Source organism: Mesocricetus auratus, unplaced genomic scaffold (assembly GCF_017639785.1).
Source record: "Mesocricetus auratus isolate SY011 unplaced genomic scaffold, BCM_Maur_2.0 Super-Scaffold_2245, whole genome shotgun sequence".
In the NCBI taxonomy this organism is placed as follows: domain Eukaryota; kingdom Metazoa; phylum Chordata; class Mammalia; order Rodentia; family Cricetidae; genus Mesocricetus; species Mesocricetus auratus.
The window spans coordinates 44,847,639-44,866,768 of record NW_024429180.1 but is presented as its reverse complement, the minus strand read 5'-3'; the positions used below and the strand labels follow the sequence as shown (position 1 = coordinate 44,866,768).

General features: G+C 47.0%; 1 long non-coding RNA gene across 2 annotated transcripts; it reads left to right on the top strand.

The window, feature by feature from the left end:
- The first annotated feature begins 5,232 nt into the window (after positions 1–5,232).
- Positions 5,233–18,274, top strand: LOC110341029. Of its 2 annotated transcripts, XR_002382907.2 has the most exons (3): positions 5,233–5,599; positions 14,191–14,297; positions 18,027–18,274. It is a non-coding gene; the product is annotated as an uncharacterized LOC110341029 (long non-coding RNA). The 2 variants fall into 2 exon arrangements; XR_005875623.1 differs by lacking the exon at positions 14,191–14,297.
- Positions 18,275–19,130: the final 856 nt, after the last annotated feature.

Below are 19,130 nucleotides of genomic sequence, written 5' to 3'. Positions count from 1 at the left end.
ACCCGGCTGATCTAAACTTGAGAGTGGGGCTACCTGATAACATGTGGAGATGCACGATGCCCTTGCTCTAATCCAGGGTAACTCAGTCAAAACGAGCCCCATCACAGACCTCCTTAGGGATGGGGAGGGGAGGAGGCAGGACATCTTGGGGACCTGGAAAGGCTCCAGGCTGTGTTTCTCCCCAGTCCCTCCCCTCTGTCTCTCACCAAGAGTCATGCAGGGTCCTCTCTTGAAGCTGTATTTGCTGGCACCCTCTGGCACCTTCTCCTCCAGTCTCTTCTGGTTCTGGCTTGCCCCGTTCTGGCTTGCCCCTGAGCTGAGCTGGCCCTTCTCTACACGATTGTTATGGTTCATTTTATGTGTCAACTTTACTGAACCAGGGTTGATCAAACTGACGGTCCAAATGCTATTCCGGGAGCTTCTTCAGGATGTTTTGTGTGAGCACTATAGTTTAGAATGGGAATGTCTCCCAAGGGCAGATGCAGTAAAGGTTTGGTCTCCAGCCTCTTGGAGGTAGTGTCAAATTCTCAGAAGGTGGGACCTAGGAAGAGGGAAAAGTCACTGGGGGACGTCCTTGGGAGGGGACATGGGGACGCAGGCTCTTCTAATCTCCTTCTTTGCCTTTCAGTTGCCAAGTTGAATATGCTTCCTTTGCCATGTGCTTCTGCCATGACATGCTCTGCTACCACAGGCCCAAACCAGCAGGGCCGAATGACTGTAGACTAAACCCATGACATAGAATAAACCTCTGCTCCTTTTGGTGTGTGTGTGTGTGTGTGTGTGTATTTGTGTGTATGTGTGTGTATGTATGTATGTATGTGTGTGTAAGTATGTGTGTGTATGTATGCGTGCACCCATGCACGTGTGCACGTATTCACTGGGATATTATCCCAATCAATTGAAACCCTGAATAGAACAAAAAGGCTGTCCCTTCTCCTGCTAAAACCTGGCAGCCCCTTAAATTACAGACACTGCTCTAGCCTCAGTTCTCTTGGGCTTCCAGCATTCTGCCTGTGACTCTCAAGACTTGTAGGCTCTATAATTGCATGAGCAAGCCCCGCTTCAGCCTCAACACACACTCTATCCCTTTGTTTCTTGGGAGCCATCACAGAAGCAGTAGCTGTATGGCTTCAGGCTTGTGGTATTTTCCAGGTTTGAACACCTGACCTGTGGGAGAGCAACTCAGACTTGTTCTGGCCACGTGACTCTGGGTGAATCAGGGCTGGGTAGAGACCTTCTGGCCTGTAGCATAGGATTCCCCCCACACACACACACTCACAAAGCAAGGAAGGAGCTTGAAGCTGTAGGGTGAGAAGCAGATGATCAGCGTCCCTCCTGGTCGTAGTCAGGGTTCTATTGCTGCGATGGGACACCATGGCCAAAAGCCTTGAGAAGGAAACGGTTTATTCAGCTTACATTTCCACAGCCTGGTTCCTCATCAAAGGAAGTCAGACAGGAACTCATGCGGGGCAGGAACCTGGAGGCAGGAGCTGATGCAGAGGCCATGGAAGGATGCTGCTTGCTGGCTTGTCATGGCTTGCACATAGAACTGCTTTCTTACAGAGCCCATGATCACCCGCCCAGAGATGGCCCCACCCACTGTGGTTCTCCTCCATCCATCACTAATTAAGAAAATGCTCTATGGCTTGCTGGCAGCCTGATCTATGGAGGCCTTTTCTTAATTGAGGTCCCTCTCCTAGGATGACTGTAGGTTGTGTCCAGCTGTTTTAAAACTAGCTGGTATTCTTCTCCTAGTTGCTACAATTCACCATTCCTCTGCTCATTTAGGAAGAGGGCTTTGAACTTGCGAGACTGCTGTGGGGTTTCTATCTCCCGTGCTGTTTCTTGATAAATAACCAGAATAAGGTCCCCTCTGACCTTTCCATGTTATGATTTTGAAAGGCCAGTGATGGGTACCATGATGAGCTTATTTTTGCAAATGTTTCAAAGCACATTTACGAGAAACATGGTATTGTGTCACTATCACCTTCCCTGGGGCCAGGAGTGAGTAAAATGAGGGTTCAATGTGTGACACTGGGCCTCCATTTTCTCTTCTGTAAAATGGGTCCATGTCCCATGTGTCCTGCGTGCTAGAGATACAGGGAGGTGGTGTAGAAAAGCCCTAGACCGTTTAGATGGATGTAAACGTCAAGGCTGTTCACACATCCCAGGATGCCATGACACTTGTCTAACCCTTCGTTGCTAAGATTCTTATCTCTTGAAGAGGGACTCGGGATGATGTTATTATCGCTGTGTGCGTAAATAGCGATTCTCACAGCCTTACAGTGTGCCCTGCTCTGACCTGTCCTCCACAAGGCAGTTTGTTTTCTTAGCTGGGAAGGTCAGGATCCTCTGCCTCACCCCGCTCTCCTTTTAAGGCTTCTCTTTGTTTCTCCTGGGGCCCCTCGCGGGACCCCTTGTTCTTCTTCCCTTATAAGGAAGTGGCCAGCCAGCTGCTTTTCTCAGGGCAGTTTCACCAAGGGCAGGCAGGCAAACCTCCGAGACAAACAGTTAGAAGTTATAGATCTGACCGAGCATCGAGCCCTACAACAGGAGAAACGCCCAGCACACGCGCATGCAGCCCTGTTGCCTGGAGTTTTTAGTGGGTGTGGAGTCTGGCAGCGCGCAGCCTGGGGTGCCCAGCAAACAGCTTTTGATCTAACGCCATACTGAGTTTTGAACTCAGGCTACAGTGCCTTTAATCACCGTTGGCTCTGATTTCCCAGGTTAATTTCCTGACATCTAAGGAGCTTTGTGTAGTGCGTGTAACTTCCTGCCTTTTATGTCAGAGCCTGTGAACCGACGAATCAGGGATCCAGCCAAGATAGCTGCGGGTGGGGGCCAGGCTGGGAGACTCTGTCCTGCTGTGATTTTAGCCACGCACTTTCCCTCTGATAAAAGCACAATAGAAGGCTGCTCACAGAAGATGCCAGGGTGCAGCGAAGGGAGACAGGGGTTGTCCGGTGTGTGGGTGGCAGAAACTCCAGAGACATTCTCTGCTGGTTTTGTGACTTTGGGAGTGTCTGAGCAATGAGTGAGGGGCAGGGTCCTTCATCCTGATCCCAGCTCCGTCCGCTAGCTGCCTCCCAAGCACCCCTGGGCCCAAGCGAAGGTCTCCATTTCTTCAGGCCTGCATTTGTATCCGCTTCTGTGGCTGACAGCTCCATTTTATCAGTGTTTGCTCAGCTGTTTACCCTTTGTGTGGGTAAGAGGCTCCAGAAGCTTCCAGACAGCTGGGCTGTGCCTCTCTTTGCCTTAGTGGCCAAAGCCGGCAGGCACCTTAAATGAATGCTTTCCATTGTGGCAGATGTTGTGACCCTCACACCTCTTGGCAGGGTGGCAGCTAGGTACGCGCTTAACACCCACACCACAAGGAGGGAGGAGGCCAGCTGATCTCGTTTGCTGAGTAAGAGCCGAATTCCCTACTTCTAGAGAGGTTAGGGAGGTCCTCCAAATGCATAGGGAGGTTTAGTCTCCTTGGAAAGAGGCCTCAGGAGGCCATCTCGTGTCAGCCCCTGAGTGCCTGGGTCCCTCTCGGCAATTTTGCTTCCTTTTATCCAGCCACGGAGAGTCCTGTGGTCAGGGCACATGAACAGGCGCTCAAGCCGGAACGCCTGTGAATGAGTTCCAGAACCAGTGCCCCGGCACCTTCTACAGAAGCTGGGGTGGAATTAGGGAGACAAAGGCTGTTTCTTGTCTCCCGTCTCCCCCCATGGGGGGTGTCTCCCACCCTCTCATATGTGTTCTGGTGTGCATGTGGTCGTGTGTGCATGCCACAGTGTGCATGTGGTTGTCATGTGTGAATGCCACAGTGTACATGTGACGGTCGTGTGTGCATGTCACGGTGTGCATGTGGTCGTGTGTGCATGCCATGGTGTACATGTGACGGTCATGTGTGCATGCCACGGTGTGCATGTGGTACTTGTGTGTGCATGCCACGGTCTGCATGTGGTCGTGTGTGCATGCCATGGTGTGCATGTGACGGTCATGTGTGCATGCCACGGTGTACATGTGACGGTCATGTGTGCATGCCATGGTGTGCATGTGGTGCTCCTGTGTGCATGCCACGGTGTGCATGTGGTCGTGTGTGCATGCCATGGTGTGCATGTGGTCGTGTGTGCATGCCACAGTGTACATGTGACGGTCATGTGTGCATGCCATGGTGTGCATGTGGTCGTGTGTGCATGCCACGGTGTGCATGTGGTGCTCGTGTGTGCATGCCACGGTGTGCATGTGACGGTCATGTGTGCATGCCACGGTGTGCATGTGGTACTTGTGTGTGCATGCCACGGTCTGCATGTGACGGTGGTATGTGCATGCCACGGTGTGCATGTAGCAGTCAGGGGACAACCTCAGAATTTGGTCCCTGATTTTTACCTTGTTCAAAATGGAGTCTTTTGACGCAGGCTAACTGTCCTGTGAGCTTCCGGGGGTCATCCTGTCTTCATCTTGAACACTGGGGTTACAAACGTGTGCTGTTTTACGTGTATTTTAGGATCTGAATTCAGGTTCTCACATTTACCACATACTTTATCCAGTCGAGCCATCTCTCCAGCTCTGGTCTTGTTCTTCTAAATTGGCTCCTTCTTGTCTAGGTTACTGACTGCTTCAAAGTTCCCCAGAGTGGCTTTGTGTGCCACCCCCTTCCCCAGACTTCTCCAGGATTTCCCATCTGAATGACAAGGGATACTTGTTGCTATCACTGGTGCTTGGGCAACCTTGTTGAGTTCTGAGGCATCTCCACTAGACATAGTTGGTTCCTGCCCAACCCAACATCCACTAGGCTTTTGGGCATGTCATCCCTGTCCAGCCCAGCTGTTCCCAGAGGCTGTTTAGGGGATACATAGTGTATGGGTCTGGTTTGGATGGAACCCAGGATTATCCCTCAGGAAATTTTGCTTGGAAAAAAAAAACTATCTTTCCAGCAATTGAAAACAAACAAATTCAACAAATTCTTGCAATTCTTAGAAGCAAAACAACCCCAGACAAAACAACCTCTTTGTTTAGGAACCCCTACTGGCTCTAGAGACTGTCCTCTGTCCCTGTCCCTGTCCCTTTGTTTAGGTCCCCACCATTCTCAGTCCCTTTATCTGGACAGGGAGCACACACACACACACACACACACACACACACACACACACACACACACACACACGCCCTGCTTCAGTTGCTTGACCTGGCGCCTTCTGCTTGGCAGGCAGCACAGATGAATCATGGGAAGATGGGAGGGATACTAAGCATACATTGACTGGTACTCCAGATGCCAGTTTGGGAAGGGCAAGAGGCCACATGGGAGCTTGGTGGAGCAATGCAGCAGGTATAGTAGGGGGTGTCGTCGTGACAAAATAGGCAAAAAGACCCAGGGCTCCTGACCCTGGCTGGCTCCCTAGTGAGCTTCCTGAGGCTGCGACCCCTGTCCTAGGTTAGAGCAGAAACAAGGAGCCCAGGGAATGAGGAAGAAAGGAAGCAGTGTGAAATGGTCTTCGTCTGAGAAATGCTGATGGTCGGAGGCTGGTTCCAGAACCTTCTTAAGACAGTTACAGTCCTGAAGCAGAGGTTTCCCAGGATGGGAAGAAAGGTTTTCTTATCAGCAGCAAGGGTAGGTAATGCTATGATTTCTAATTTAACACCTTTTTATTCTTTCCCATTTTCACTGCCTCCCCAGTGTGTTCACAGGAATAAAGAGAATTCATGTGATTGCCTTAAAGGGAAAGTGCTTTCTACTCAAGAGTGACTTTATGTGTTCATATGAGCTCTGTCTCCTCTGGCTGGAAGAGCCTTATTCACAGGGCTAAATAAAACATTTATTTGAAATAGTAGCAATTTCAAAGGGCTGGAGCAGTATTAAAAGCCTGTGTTGGGGAAACGTTAGGTGGGGGAAAGCTTTAGCTTCTGTCTTGTTCTTTTCGTTTGTACCGTAATGGGGTTCTACAAGCACACTTACGGGTCATTTTTCTCGTGCAGCCTGCAGTACAGTTGCTGGCCGTGGTGTGCCGGTGAATAATTAATAATCATCTTTTGGGGTCTGGGCCTGTGAGCAACCCTAATCTGTAGTGTAAGCCAGTCTTCACGGTCAAATATGCCTTGTCATGGCTACTTGCGACAGATGCTGGCAGAGTCTGGGAAGACTCTCAGTAGGTCCTCATTGGTCGGCCCATTGTTAAGCCAAGGCAGATATAAACAATATTTGTATTAACGAATTATACTATTACCTAATAATAAAGTTCAGTAAAATGATTGTGAAGGGATGAGTTCTGGAGAGATGCTGAGCGGTTAGGAGCACAAAGTGCTCTTGCAGAGGACCAAGCTCATTTCCTGTATCCAGGTTGATTGGAAGCTCATAACTGCCTCTTAGGTCTGGTTCCTGGGGGCCCAGAATCCTTTTCTGGACTCTGTGGATACCTGTGTTCACACATGTGTATATGCACACACACACACACACACACACACACACACACACACACAATTAAAAATAAGTCTTAAATGAATTCTGAGAATTTATTTTTAGAAATGTAATTTTGGAAATTGTGGAGGCTTATTACTTAGTGATGACTGAGTTTTAACAAGTGACTTAGAAAACGAGTGATCTGTCCCTGTTCAGCTGTACTAACTGACCTTATCGGACCATGCCACTGTTAGAGGTGCTGACCTTGGTGTGGCCTTGACTCTTCAGAAGCTTTGGTTCATCTTGTCAGGCACAGATGGGGCATTTCTATCTGGCCGTCATAAAGTAAACAGTGATGGAAGCCATTTCCTCCTTTCTCTGCCTCAGCCTTTCTGTCTTTATTTAAGTCAGGAAGCTGACATTACCTTTGCACCTGATCTCGGGTTTTCCCAGCAACTGTTGTTGGCCAAGTCTTCCTTTGTAACATGGATTGCAATTTGTTCCCAAACTTGGCTGCATGTTGGAGGGTGAGATCATCTGGAGAGCTTTTAAACAAACACCAGCATACATATACCTTTGGCTGGTCTGGCACTCACTGTTTAGATGAGGTTGGCCTGGAACTCATGCTTGCCCCTGCCTTCCAAGTGCTGGTGTTAAAGGTGCTACCCCACTTGGACCTGGGCATCTAGTGTGCAGCCTGGGCTGAGCATCGCTCTTCTTATCTCATTAATCCAGTCCGCTAGAGTATCAGAGTGAAATATATATGGGCTTGGAAATCCAACAGAATGGGCTGTGAACCTTGGTTTTCCCACATGGAGGCGTGTCCTTAAACTCTCTGAGGTTCTCCTTGACTCACTATAAAATCAGAACAGTAAGTTCTTTCATTTGTAGCTGTGTGTAAATGCCTTCATCCTGCACATGACTTAATAAAAGCCATAGATCCCCCACTCCATCTCTTGGTGGTCACCTCGTTGATCTTGTCTGTCATTTCTCCTTGGCCTATGTGTATCGAGTTTTACTACTAAATGGACCTCTCTCCAGCATCAGATCTATGTTCAGATACGTTGGCCGGCTCCCAGGTCATTAAATGAAAACCCAGTCTGCTCTGCCCCTTCCGTGCAGTCTCAAGGGTCTCTCCTTCCGCCAGTGAGAATGCTTCTGTCTGCCACCAGGCTGGAGTTTCCGTCACAGCTGTCAGTCCATCTGAGGGGTTGGCTCTCCTGCCTGTCCCACTGTTAGCCTTTCAGAAAGCCCTCCCTACTCCTCTCGGGCTGTGGTAAACCCAATGCTCATCAGCCCTCACAACGTCTCGAAGTCCTTTTCCTACCCCCACTCAGGGCTATCTCCTTTGCCCAGCTTATTTGTAGCTTAATGTAGTCGTGTCCCCTCAGTACCTTTAGACATTTACATTTCAGATTTTCAGACAGAAGCCTTTTAGATGACAGACAGGGACTTCACTGTTCTCACAGCCAAGGCTGTCCCTGGGATGTGGCCAATGCGTGGCTAATTATACAAAGTGACAATCAGCCCTACAGCTTGAAGCTGCTCAGATTGGAGGGCAGGGAGGGGGGCTAAGTAGCTCTGAGGTCTCTGGGCATTCTTTCAGGTGAGACAAGACTTTCATAGAGCACCTTGTTCCCACCTCTACTTCTTAAATCTGCCAAGGTGACAACAACCACACTCAGTGTCACCGCAGCTTCCCTGGGCATTCGTGTGAGGATTCTTAGCCTTGAATGTTCACTGCAGGTGCTCTTCCCAGGACCTGGTCTGACCCAGGAACTCAGGAGGTATGGAAAAGGGTAAGGGGCTAATGGTCCACGCTGCTCAGTGTGTGGTCTTTCACCACCATTGATCCCTGAGAACCAAGCAGGGCAGGGAAAGGTCCCAAACTAGCATTGGCATTCACTGGTCTTAAAGAACAGTACCTAAGACCAACCTCAGTAACAGAAGCATCTTAAGCATGCAGCAATTGATTAAAAATGGTGTCTATCCCAGCACTAGAGGGGCAGAGGCAGACGGATCTCTGTGAGTTCTGATCTACAGAGCAAGTTCCAGGATAGGCTCCAAAGCAATACAGAGAAACCCTGTCTCAAACCCCACCCCCAAAATGGTATCTAAATGAAACCAACTTTCATTAGGCCATTTAGAATCCCCCCAGTGATTGAAAACAGTTTAGAAGAGCAAGGCTTGATGTCTCAGGCTCCTGCCTTTTGCCTACTTGGGTTGTCTACTCTTCAGCTAAGTTATCACCGTCATCTCTGAGTCAATTAGCCAAGTTAGGAATCTTAGGGTCACCCTTGACTACATACCTCATTCTTCAAATCTAATTAGCCACTCATTTCTGAAGACCTCTTCCCTGGTTCCCTGTTAGTATTTGGTCTTGAATGTCCCGCAAAGGCTCATATGCCTTAGACTTGGTCTCTAGATGGCGATGCTGTCGGGGTGTGGTGAAACATCAGGAGGAGGGCCTGCCAGGAGTAGGTTATTGTCGATGATGTCCTTGCAAAGTATTTTGGGGCCCTGGTTAATGCCTCATTGCTTCTTTGCTTCCTGGCTGCCACGAGTTGAACGGCTTCGCTCCACAGCATGTACTCCACCATGATTTCTTTGTTCTTTTTGACCTTACCACTGGCTCAACCAGAAAGAGCCAATGATCACAGACCGAAGAGTTGGCAACTCTAAGCCAAAATAAAGATTCCTTTCTTTAGGAAGGCTTTCTTGGAGAGTTTGTCACAAAAATAAAGTCTTCATCTACTTTGGGCTTCCATTATCTTTTATTTGTCCCTCGATACAAACTTTTGACCTTCTGTCTTATGGCAAGTTTTGCCTGTTGCCTGATGGGTCTTTCTAAAACCTGCCAGCGATAGCTATGCTTGGCGCCCTCAGTTGCTTTTCCCTTACCCAAAGAATTTACTGTAGACCGTATAGTGTGCTTTCATATCTGACCACAACCTAGAGTACCAGACTCACATTGGCTCTATTCCCACTGTACCTCAGACCCCACAAACATCTCAGGGGATTCCATGTCTCTGTGTGTTTGTATACATCATCCTCATCCTTTTTTTTTTCATGAGCATCCTGGTAAGATACAATTTATCCTGACTCCCTCTGGCAAAATGAATTATATCCTCTTTGTGTTCCCTCAGCCATCAGTACAAACCTTATTCAGCACTTGGCTGTGTTATTTTAATTATCTGTTTTCACATCTGCCCTGTTCAACTGTGCTTTAGTCATCTGGTGTTCCCCAGTTGCATCATCCGGAGAGCAGAGCTCCGCCCTAGATGCTGGTGGAATGAACGGGTGTGTTTCCTGTCTGGTGCTGCACATTCCTCTCTTGTTCTCTGTAAGAGTTATGTCAACAGATGAAATGAAACAAGCCTAGATTAGACAACAACCTCTATGAACATCTCAAGAGTGCCCATTGTCTGCCCAGCAAAACACACGTCTCAGCTCCCAGGAGGCGGGGCATACTGAAGTGAGCTGTAGAGTAGCCTCATTCTCCAGAGGTTTGTGTTTGGAAAACCCTGCTGATTTAACTCCAATGTTAGTCACCCATAAAATGCAGCCAGGAATCTCTCTGGGGCTGGCTCAAGTTGCAGAACATGTGCAGACTGTTTCCTAGGCTGTGCTTTGTTAAAATAGCAGTTCCCAGTTTGCCTCAGGTGTTCAGCTCATGGTTCACTGGGTATTTTAGGAAAATACGAGCAAGCATTCCAAGCCTTTTCTCTGCTCTCACAGTGTGTGAGCTTGTTTGTGCCCACGGCTCCCATGCTGCAGAGGACGTATTGCTGAGAGTGGCTTTTCCATCTCCTGGTTCTCTCCCAAAAGAACCATTTTGTTTTCTAAAGCTTCCTGTGGATCCAAGGGCCTGCAAAGCACCTGTCTCCAGGGAGCAGGAGTTGGTGTCAAGAGACTTGGTGTCCCTGATAGAGCTGGAGCCCTAGGCCCACGTTAGGGAGGAAGCCAACGTTGACAATTACCCAGGAGGCCATAGGTCTATCCAGATTGTCAGAACAAACAAAGGAGTAAACAAAGGACTTTTCCCTCCCAGCATAGGGTGGGGAAGGACTTGAAATTCAATTCTAAGTTTTATGTTATTCTAGCCTATTGTCAGCATTTGCCCCTGAGTATGGACTTGAAGGTTTCTCACTGTGGTCAGACTTTGCCAGACATGACAATGAAGGCCACTGACGGCCTGCAGCCTCAGACACTGGATGGTTGTATCTTGGGCCTCGGCTGCAGCAGAAGAAACTGTTAAAACAAAGGCAGGTGAGGGGCGTGGATGATGCAGTGGAAAATGCTTTTCTTTCAAAGAGGGACATCTAGGCAAGTTGCCATTCTCTGCGCCAGGGATATGCAGACTGGCGGTGGTGTTGACAAGGCAGAGGGGGAAACTGGAAAGACTTGATAGTCAAGTGACAAAGTAGTGACAGAGAGGAGGTTACTTCTGAGAGCTCTAGCAAGGGTGAGAACAGTGGGTCACAACCATGAAAGTCTTGTCTCCAACTCCGTGTCATCAAATAAGAACCTCAAGGGGTCTCTGTGAGGACAGAGCTACTTGGTGTCTGCCTAGGCAAACAGCATTTCCTTGTCAGAATCAAGAGACAAGAGTGCCTTCTAAGAAAATAGGTGTGCTTAGAGATTGGGCTACATCACTCAATTAATAACTTTTATTTTGTGGGGAAATGTTCTGTAGCAATGGTGAGCTGTGGTGTTCAGAAAGCAGGGACTGGGCAGCACAGGGTTCACTGGATCTAGCCCCTCTTGGTTGCTTCTGTGTACATCATCTAGAAAGCTTTGCTTCTGGATTCCAAAGTGGGGATTGTCAAGGCTCTGCTGGCTGCACCCTGGGATGGAGGCAGAAGTTCACAGAGGGCATAGACTTGGCCACACAACCAGATCACAGAGCCAAGGCAAATGTTCACATAGCAGAATACGGGCAGTCACACCTCTGGATCCTCACAGAATTCCCAGATATCTCACTTGATCTTCACTGCACACACTCACTCACTCACTCACCACTCACTCAGAGATTAAATGCCTACTAAGCAACATTTACCAATTCCGGTGATGGGAATCAGGACCATAATAAGGCAGGCTCTGGCTTTAAAGATGCTTCGAGCCAAGTAAGGGGACTAGACAAGAATATTCACATTCCCATTGATACTGATAGATAGGAGTGAATCCAATTACAAGGAGGCAATGGTGGGGCTCAGTTCTAGTGAGACCCAGTCTGTATGGGGATACCAATGCACGTCTATTAGCATGGCTGAGATGGGAAAACTTCACCATAGTGAGTGCAGGGAAGGGTAGAAGAAGGCAGGTTCGCACATACTGTGGTGCGAAAGTTCAACATCACTTCTGTTTTAGAGACTGACTGGGCTTGGATTTAAATCGCCTTAACCACGTGACCCAGCAATCCTGTTATTGAATCCAGTGGGAACAGATCTGGATTTTTAAAGCACACCAGAGCAGCATTGAGAGTGATAGAGGGTCTGTGTGTTCACTCCTCACAAACGTTCATTCTCATTGTTGAGAATAGTCTATCAAGTTGAACTATGACGTGGGAGTCATTTTTTCCCATCGAAGGAGTTGGGTTGATGGGAGATGTCCTTCTGTATGCTGTGAATATGTGTTTCTCTTTTTGGTTGATGAATAAAGCTGTTTCAGCCAATGGACAGGCAGGATTTAGCCTGGCAGGAGATCCAAACAGGGATAGAGAAAGGGAGTAGGCAGAGTCAAGGAGATGCCATGTAGCTGCCCAGGAAGCAAGAGACCTAGGCATCACCGGTAATCTAAGACCACATGGGGATGCACAAATTCATGGAAATGGGTTAATAATTAAGAGAGAGCTAGCCAACAAGAAGCCTGAGCCATCGGTCAAACAATTTATAATTATCATAAGCCTCTGTGTGTTTATTCGGGATTAAACGGCTGTGTGACCAGGGATAGAAACTGAGTACATTAGGTCTTTTTAGGTATTTTGTTAATGGGTAGAATTCTTAATGAACCTCATGCATCTAACAGTTTCGTTTCTGCTGCATGAGCTCCTAGGGTCAAGATCACTGAGCTCTTAAGTACTTTTGTGCTTTGCCTGATGTTTGTTTTATTCATTGGCAGTAAGTAAGTTATTAGCTGCTTTTCAAAGACCAGAGAATAGAAGATCAAATTGGTGAACTAGCTAACTTGGTAGGGTAGGGAACAGGTGAGGTTGGTAGCTACAGTTAGCGTGCCTCACCTGACCCTTTTCAGATCTAGCCACTCCTGTTCTGTTGCTTGTTCTGTTCACATCTTCCTCCTCTGGTCTTGTTCTCACCTAGAACATTATCTTGAAAACTCCCACTGTGTCAGAGGCACTGCTAACTGCTGGGATATAGAATATAGAAACACAAAGCCCCTCTTGGCAAAGGGAGCTCTGGGTGTTGGGAACCCCCTGAACTCTTTCTGTCTTGTAGTCACGGAGAACATCTCAAGTGAAAAGATTGAATCAAAAAAGAGAAGAAAAGAAGTGTGTCAAAGCTAGGATTTCATCAATAACTGTGACTCGACCTCCAGGACCATGCTGAGAGGCAGGGAGGAAATGTTTGGCTGGGCCGGCTGTGTAGGCAGAGGTCTGGAGTTAAGTAACCAGCACAGTGGGGGACAACCACAGATTCAGTGCCTAGCAAGGAAGGAATACAGAGGGCTCAGCAGGGAAAATGACAGGCGGGAACAATCGCTTCAAGAGTGAATGGAGGAATTTGGAAGTGAGTTCATTTTGTTAGGAAGGACTCATCCTTTCAAGTTCTTTTTATGCCATTGGCATAGTTTAAGGCCCTGGGAGAAAGAATGAGAGGAAAAAACACTTTGGGGGATGTTCAACTAAGGTACTGAAAAACAAACAAACAAATAAGCTGTCATCTACCAGAACAAGAGAGGTGGACTGTGGCCTATCAAGGAGGTCCAGGTCCTCTCAGTGCCCCTCACTCTATCCTGACACCCATCCCTCCTACCCTCTCCCCAAAGCCTCAGATACCTCACTAGCACTGTGGTGTCCTTTCAGGCCCCCCAGAGGGAGGTTCAACCTGTACCCACAAAACCCTGCAGGTTCTGACCAGGTTAGTAAGATGAGCAAAGAGGGTTGCTGGGGGCACTGTGGGTGGGGACCATCTCAGCAGACGATTGTCATGGGGATGGAGGCAAATGGTGCCCACAGGACTGGACATTACAGGTCTAAGAGGACAGTGAAACATTTTTTATTAGACATTTCACTGTGAGGCTGGGGGAGCCCGGTCAGTAATGTGCTTTCAAAACAAGTATAAGGACCTGTGTTCAAGTCACGGAGCCTACGTTAAAAAAAAAAAAAGTCAGGTGATGTGGGTGGTGTGTGCTTTTGGACTCATCGGTGGGTTAGGGGCTACAGAAGGGATAGCTATGGGGGAAGTTCTTATTGAAAGACAGTAGTGACTGATCCACAAGCACTTGGTGGTTCTCAAGTTCAGTGTTAATGTCCCATGCTAATTTGAATGGCAGCCACTAGCCACATGTGGGTAAATTTATTAAAATGAAAGTGCAAAAAAATATTAGAAGCTTATTTGTACTAGGCACATGCCACGTGATCAGAAGTGACACTGGGCTGGGAGCTGCAGTATTAGACTGTACAGATGTGAAACACTCAGTCATTCTAGAAAGTTCTGTTGGACAGTGCTAGGGGACTACCAGCCTCCCCAGGAAACAGATCCACAAGTTAGAGCACTGAGGTCCATCCCATGCGGCTCTGGGGTCTTGAGATAATGCTTTAATTTGTCTGGGTCTTGTTTATTCAGGAACAAGATGCAGACAATGACATGTGACACATGATTCCCTTAAGAATGAAAAGAAGAAGCAGTCAGTGGTGGCACCCACCTTTAATTTCAGCACTCACAAGGCAGAGGTAGGTGGATATATGTGAGTTCAAAGCCAGTTTGTTATACAAAGTGAGTACCAGGACAGGCTCCAAAAGCTACACAAAGAAACCCTGACTGGAACAAAACAAAACAAACAAACAAACAAAAAACAAAAGAATTGAAAGAAGATAAACTACAGTAACCCTTGGAGGGTGTCCTTAGGGGACTAATTCCAGAACCCCCTCCCCAGGACACTAGAACCTACAAATGCTCAGGTCCCTCATAGAAAGTGCAGCAGTATTCATATACAACCCAGGCACATTCTCCCATGTAGTTTAAGTGATCTCTAAATTTCTGTATAGCCCGATATGATGAAAATTCTCTGCAGTTAATTTATTATTCTCTATTGTTCATGGGATGAAAGAGCTCTGTGTATCTTCAATACAGACACTTTCCTCCCCAAATGTTTTCAATGTAAGGTTGATTGAATGCCCAATTGTAGAGCCCGTGGACAAGGAGGGGCTTGAGTGTATATTGTTATTATTATTATAGGAATCTAGATCTACTGTTTAACATGTATAGCAGCATAATAAATGCTCAGTAAATGAACACATAGATGAAGTAGAAGGAGGACAAACCAATAAGCAGATTATATCTGGTGAGTAGGTAGACCCCTGAACCTTGCACATGGTAGATCATGCTCCATCACTGAGCTGTACCCCCACCCCCTTTTTCACTTTTCATTTTGAAATCGTTTCTCAGGATGTTATACAGGCAGAACTTGAACTTGTGATCTTCCTGTAGTCTCTGTAGGAGTTTGGATGACAGGTGTGTGCAATCAGGCCTTGGCTCCCAATGAGCAGCTCCTGGTGAGCTAGTCTGCTATTGGCTGGTCTTCAGACTTTCTCATTGGTGTATGTTAATGAACAAGGAGGCTTACCAGAAAATAAGACAGATCATAACTCATGGAGGTATAATATTCTGGTTTTTGAAAATATACTTTTAATTTATCCTTTGAGAATTTCATATCTCTATATGATATAATTTGATTATATCCCCTTCTCAGGACTCACTCCAACTCCTCCCCTATCATTAAATCTCCTTCCCAAGTTCATGTCTTCATTTTTTAACCCAGAGTCTGGCTGACAATACATACATGGATGTAAGTTCATCTACCAGAGTGATGTCCTCTTTTTAGGCATCTCCTAAAGGTTCTGTAAGCCTATTTCATCTCATAAATAGCATACAAAGTTAGCGCCTTTATATTACAGAATTGTCCAAAGCCTCACTGCTTTGTGTAGCTGTTAGTTGCGTATCTGTGATCCAACCCTCAAGTCTATACCGTTCCTGTGATGCTAAGCTACCTTCACCATTAGGGAGGCGCATTCACTGTGTAGGCTGACATTGCCCACACTTTAGTACAGTGGTGTGTTATCTCTAATCTTTGGGAGGACTCTGGACTTGGTCCAAACGTGTCTGCATTTAGCTTTATTTTTGGCTTGTCTGATTCTTCACAGTATCATGTATACAAGGAACCCACAGCAATTCACCATCAGGTGTCTTGAATATGCAACAATGAGCCCCACCTGCACACCCCCCCCCCACATATCTGGAAATGCTGGCATCTAAGAGACAGTCTTGAGATCTGAGGTGTAATCATGACATATTGGGGTGTGTGTGTGTGTGTGTGTGTGTGTGTGTGTGTGTATTACTCTGTTTTATGCTTCAAGCGTGTAATGAACAGCAGGTTTATAGTTCTGGAGGCAAGGGGATCTCAGAGTGAGAAGTTTCATCTGGTTTTGCTGCTTCATCTCATGGTGGAAAGCAGAAGACAGAGAGAGGGTAGATTCTTTATTTTTCTTAATATATTTTTATTTAAATTAGAAACAAGCTTGCTTCACATGTGGATCCCAGCTCCCTCTCCCATCTCTCCTCCCTTGCCCCTCTATCAGTCCCGCCAATCCCCACACCATTCCCCAGGGAGGGTGAGGCCCTCCATGAGGGATCTCTAGAGTCTGTCACTTCATCTGGGTCAGGGCCTAGGCCCTCCCCCATGTGTCCAGGCTGAGAGAGGTTCCCTCCATATGGAATGGGCTCCAAAGTTCATTTGTACGCCATGGTAAACACTGCTCTACTACCCAAGGCTCCAGAGATTGCCGAGGCCTCCTCACTGACACCCATGCTGGCCTCCCAGCCATCAGTCTGGGGTCCAGGAGCTCCCCCTTGTCAGGTCCACTTTCTCTGATAGTCTTGACCCCTTGGCTCATCACTCCTCCATCTCTGTCACTGGGTTCCAGGAGTTCAGTTCAGTGTTTAGCTGTGGGTATCTGCCTCTGCTTCTATCAGTTACTGGATGTAGGTTCTAGGATGGCATGTAAGGTAGTGTCAATCTCATCATCAGGGAGGGGCAATTAAGGTAGTCTCTCCACTATTGCTTAGTTTGCCAGTTAGTGTCATCCTTGTAGATCTCTGGAAATCCCACCAGTGTTAGCTGTCTCTTCAAACCTATAATGACTCCTCTATTATAGTATCTCTCATCCTGCTCTCCCCCATTCTTCCCCCCACTCAACCTTACTGCTCCCCATATCTTCCTCTCCTCTCCTCTTCTCCCCATCTCTTTTTCCAGGTTCCCTCTCCCCTTTCCCCATGCTCCCAATCTGCTCATGAGATCTTGGTTCATTCCCCTTCTCTGGGGTATCTTGCATATCTCTCTTGGGAACCTCCCTGTTTCCCAGACTCACTGGCAGTGGAATTGTAGGGTGGCACTCCCCTGATCCATGTCAATAATCCATATATGAGTGAGTACATATCATGTTTGTCTTTTTGTGACTGGGTTACCTCACTCAGGATGGTTTCTTCTAGGGCTATCCATTTGCCTGCAAATTTCAAGATTCCATTGCTTTTTTCCACTGAGTAGTACTCCATTGTGTAAATGTACCACATTTTTTCTCTATCAACTCTTCAGTTGAGGGGCATCTAGGTTGCTTCCAGGATCTGGCTATTACAAATAGTGCTGCTATGAACATAGTGGAACAGACATCCTTGTTGTATGAATGGGCATCTTTTGGGTATATGCCTAAGAGTGGAATTGCTGGGTCTTGTGGTAGGCTGAGTCCCATTTTCCTGAGGAATCTCCATACTGATTTCCAAAGTGGCTGTACAAGTTTGCACTTCCACCAGCAACGGAGGAGTGTTCCCCTTTCTCCACATGGGAGGGTGAATTCTTACAGTTAAATCACTCTTGACAATGAGCCCATTCCTGTGATAATGCAGTTATAGAGCCCTCATGAATAATTCCTTGTAGGTATTTTTCTTCCAGTCTCTAGTAACTTGTGATGTGGTATTGAAGACTTAACGACTTTCACATTAATGCAGAGCACCAAACCACGGAGGGCAGAGCATGAGTGCTAGGTGGCATGTCTGAAACCACTTGCTCTGCTCTTTTCATCTGCTGTCAGAACAGAACAGAAAAGCAGAGCACAATGTGAACCCACACATGAGGACGAGCTTGCAGAAAAGAAACAAAATGCTGAGGGGTGGTTATCTTGACAAGCGTCAAATGTGTCCTTCATGGGCGGTGATGTTTCCTAGGCCTTTGTGGGAAAAAATGGAAGAATAATGCTGTTTTATCAATAGCTGTGTCTGTAGGGGCAGAAAATACTTTTCTGAAAATTCTAATTCAAATACATATTGATGGATTCATATACCTAACAGAAGCCGATCCCTGGCTGACTTTCAGGATTCGCTTTCTAATATACACCTCCTTTTTCTTACAGGAAGCAAACCATGAGAATGTCTGAATTTATAACCCAAGCGTTTGGTGCTACGCATGCTGGAGTTACTCATTAATAAATACTTCAGGAAGTATTTACACCAAGGATGACGAGTCTGCCATACTTAATGGAGAGAAAGGCATTTTACGTTTTCACAGTCCAAGAGTGGGTGATGCAGTTCATTATGTATTAGAGGTCTCTCAGCTCACATTTGGTTTGCAAAATAATAAAATGTACCTTTCTCTCTTAAACTCAGCTTACTTGAGAAATCTTTTTTGCAACCCACACACAGGAGAAGGGAAGAAATGCATATTTGTGGTAGGCAAATTTCCAAACTATGTTCCCATCAGGTGAATTGCAAATTGGACAATTCTTACTCAGTCAGGAAGAGAAATTGGGATGCGAAGGTTCGCTTCTCCCACTGGGCTATGGAGTAAAGGCTTAGGACTGAGGACAGAGTCTCACCAGGATGTAGGGATGGAGGCTCTGGGAGCCTCCTGTGCTATATATAACTGAGGGCATCTGAATTGATTTCTTCTGAATTCACACTTCTTGGATCAGTCGTGCCCAGGAAATCCTGTATGGCAGGATGCAAATGCTAAGTAAACTCAAGCCAAAGGAAGCAGTTGAGGCAGAACAGGGGAAGGGAAAGCCGTTCCCAGATAAATGAGATCATGAGTTGATGAGGCAAAGCAGGATGGGCTCATTGTTCCAGGTGACATGCGCCATCGAAGATGTCGCTGCATGCTGGACTTTAGGGAGGGGAATAGAAACTTAAAGGGGCACAAGCACCAAGTAGTAATGTCTGCCTACCAGACATGGCTTCAGATGCCAAAAATGCTGCAAGAATACAGGTTTCTTTGTGGGTGGATTTGCTAAGCAAGACATTTAAGGCAGGAGTCATTTTCCATGGTATGGTGGTATGGTACTGAGTTATGAACCTCCAACAAATGTGTCTAACTAAAGTCCTATTCTCTGTGAACCTGGAGACCCCACTTTATTTGGGATAAATATCATAGCAAATGTAATTAAGTCAGGCAACCCGGGGAGCCACCCAGGTGGGCTTTCATCTATCCCTAGGCCTGCAGAGGAGATGCTTCTATGGTT